Genomic DNA, 3,765 nt, shown 5'->3' on the forward strand with positions numbered 1-3,765 from the left:
TTTGTATATATTTTTCTACGTATTTAAATTATTTTATGTGTATTTTGTATATACATTTTCATAAAAAATTACGTTATTTTATGGTGTGTATAAGTATATATTTTGATTCAAATTTTATACAAATTCATGTTATTTAATGTGTATTTGTATATATATTTTCATTCAAATTTATATTATTTTATGTGTATTTTTTCATATATTTCATTACAAATTTACCTTATTTTATGTTTATTTTGTATATTTATTTCATTCAATTTCAAATTATTTTGTGTATATTTGTATTTGTATTTTGGTTATTTTAAGTGTATTTTGTATATATATTTTCATCCAAAATTACATTATTTTATTGGTATTTCTTAATTTAATTCGATACGAATTTAGATTATTTCATAGGTATTTTATATACATATTTTTATACTCATTTACATTATCTAATGTGTGTTTTGTATATATATTTTTTATGCAAATTTATCTAGTGCTCATTTTTGTACATATATTTTTATAGAAATTTGCGTTATTTTCTGTATATAGTTTTATATAAATTTACGTTATTTTATGTGCATTTTGTATATATATATATTTATACAAATACACATTCTTTTATTGGTATATTGTTTATTTACATTTATACGAGTTTACATTATTTTATGTGTATTTTGTATACATTTTTTTATACGTATTTACTTAATTTTATGTGTATTTTGTATATGTATTTTTATAGAAATCTACGTTATTTTATGTGTATTCGTATATATATTTTGAAAAAAATTTACATTATTTTATATGTATTTTGCATATCTATTTCAATACAAATTTACCTTATTGTATGTACATTTTGTATATTTATTTTAATACAAGTTCAAATATTTTATGTGTATTTTGGTATCAAATATTTTATAAAAAATGCGTTATTTTATAGGTATTTTGCATCCTAATTTTCATTTTATATGTACTTTGTATATATATTTTTATACGCTCTTACATTATTTAATATTTATTTTGAATATATATTTATATACAAATTCATGGTATTTTATGTGTATTTGTATATATATTTTCATATAAATTTACATTATTGTATGTGTATTTTGTATATATATTTTATTACAAATCTACCTTATTTTATGTTTATTTTGTATGTGTATTTTGTATATTTATATTTATCCAAATACACATTCTTTTATTGCTATTTTGTTTATTTATTTTAATTCGAATTTACATTATTTTATGTGTATTTTGTATACATTTTTTATACGTATTTACTTAATTTTATGCGTATTTTGTATATATATTTTATAGAAATCTACGTTTTTTATTTGTATTCGTATATATATTTTGAAACAAATTTACATTGTTTTATATGTATTTTGCATATCTCTTTCAATACAAATTTACCTTTTTGTATGTGCATTTTGTATATTTATTTCAATACAAATTTAAAAATTTTATGTGTATTTTGGTATATATATTTTTATAAGAAATGCGCTATTGTATGGGAATTTTGCATCTTTATTTTCATACAAATTTACATTATTTAATCAATATTCGGTGTATTTATTTTGATACGATTTTATATTATTCTATTTGTTTTTTGTAAATACTTTTTTATACATATTTACATTATTTAATGTGTATCTTGCATATATATTTTATACAAATTTATTATCTATTATCTATTTTCATACAAATACACATTCTTTTTATGATATTTTGTTTATTTATTTTGACACGAATTTACATTATTTGATATGTATTTTGTATATATATTTGTATACGTATTTACATAATTTCATATGTATTTTGTATATATATTTAATAGATATTCAAAATACACATAAAATAACCTAAATTTGTATCAAACTATATACAAAAATACACAAAATTTTTAAAAATTTGTATGAAAATAAATATACAAAATACACATAAAATTAGGTAAATTTGTATGGAAATACACATACAAAATACACATAAAATAATGTAAATTTTAATGAAAATACATAAACAAATACACTTAAAATAACGTAAATTTGTATAAAGAAAATATATACAAAACACAAATAGAATAATGTAAAATCGTTTCAAAATAAATACACAGAATATTAATAGAATAATGTAAACTTGTATGAAAATAAAGAGGCAAAATACCCATAAAATAACGCATTTTTTTTATTTATAAAAATATATATACCAAAATACATATAAAAAATTAGATTTGTATTAAAATAAATATATAAAAAACACATACAATAAGGTAAATTTGTATTGAAATAGATATTCAAAATACATATAAAGCAATGTAAATTTGTTTCAAAATATGTATACGAATTCACATAAAATAACGTAGATTTCTATAAATATATTTATACAAAATGGACATAAAATGAAGTAAATACGTATAAAAAAATGTATACAAAATACACATAAAATAATGTAGACTCGTATCAAAATAAATAAACAAAATACCAATAAAAGAATGTGTATTTGTATAAATATAAATATACAAAATACACATAAAATAACGTAAATTTATATAAAACTATATACAAAAATACACAGAAGTAATTAAATTTGTATTAAAATATATACAAAATACACACAAAATAAGCTAAATTTGAATTGAAATATATATACAAAATACATAAAATAAAGTAAATTTGTATCAAAATATTTATACAAATACACATATAATAACGTAAATTTGTATGAAAATATATAAACAAAATACACATTAAATAATATAAATACGTATAAAAAAATGTGTGCAAAATACACATATAATCATGTAATTCGTATCAAAATAAATAAACAAAATACTAATAAAATAATATAAATTCGTATTAGTAAACGTGTATGTTGCATATTTTTCAATACAAATTTATGTTATTATATACGCATTTTGTATATTAATTTTAATACAAATTTAATTATTCGATGTGTATTTTTGTATCTGTATTTTTATAAACATATGCTTTATTTTTGGGTATTTTGCATCTTAATTTTCATACAAATTTACATTATTTTATTGATATTCTGCTCATTCATTTTGATACGAATCGACATTATTCAATGTGTATATTGTATATATTTTCATACAAATTTACGTTATTTTATGTGTATTTGTTTATACATTTTGACACAAATTTACAATATTTTATGGGTATTTTGTATATACATTTCAAAAGAAATTTACGTAGTTTTATGTGTATTTTGTATATCTATTTTCATACAAACTCAAATTATTTATATGTATTTTTGTAAATATTTTAATACAAATTTTAGGTATGTTATGTGTATTTTGTAAATTTATTTTCATTCAAATATATATTATTTTATTGGTGTTTTGTTGATTTATATTGATACGAATTTACATTATCTTATATGTACTTTGTATATATATTTTTATACGCTTTTACTTTATTTAATATTTATTTTGAATATGTATTTTTATACAAATTCATGGTATTTTATGTGTATTTGTATATATATTTTCATATAAATTTACATTATTTTATGTGTATTTTGTACATATATTTTATAACAAATCTTCCTTATTTTATGTTTATTTTGTATATGTATTTTGTATATTTATATTTATCCAAATACACATTCTTTTATTGGTATTTTGTTTATTTATTTTAAATCGAATTTACATTATTTTATGTGTATTTTGTATACATTTTTTTATACGTATTTACTTAATTTTATGTGTATTTTGTATATATATTTTTATAGAAATCTACGTATTTTTATTTCTATTCGTATATA

This window comes from Eriocheir sinensis, unplaced genomic scaffold (genome assembly GCF_024679095.1).
Source record: "Eriocheir sinensis breed Jianghai 21 unplaced genomic scaffold, ASM2467909v1 Scaffold105, whole genome shotgun sequence".
NCBI lineage: Eukaryota > Metazoa > Arthropoda > Malacostraca > Decapoda > Varunidae > Eriocheir > Eriocheir sinensis.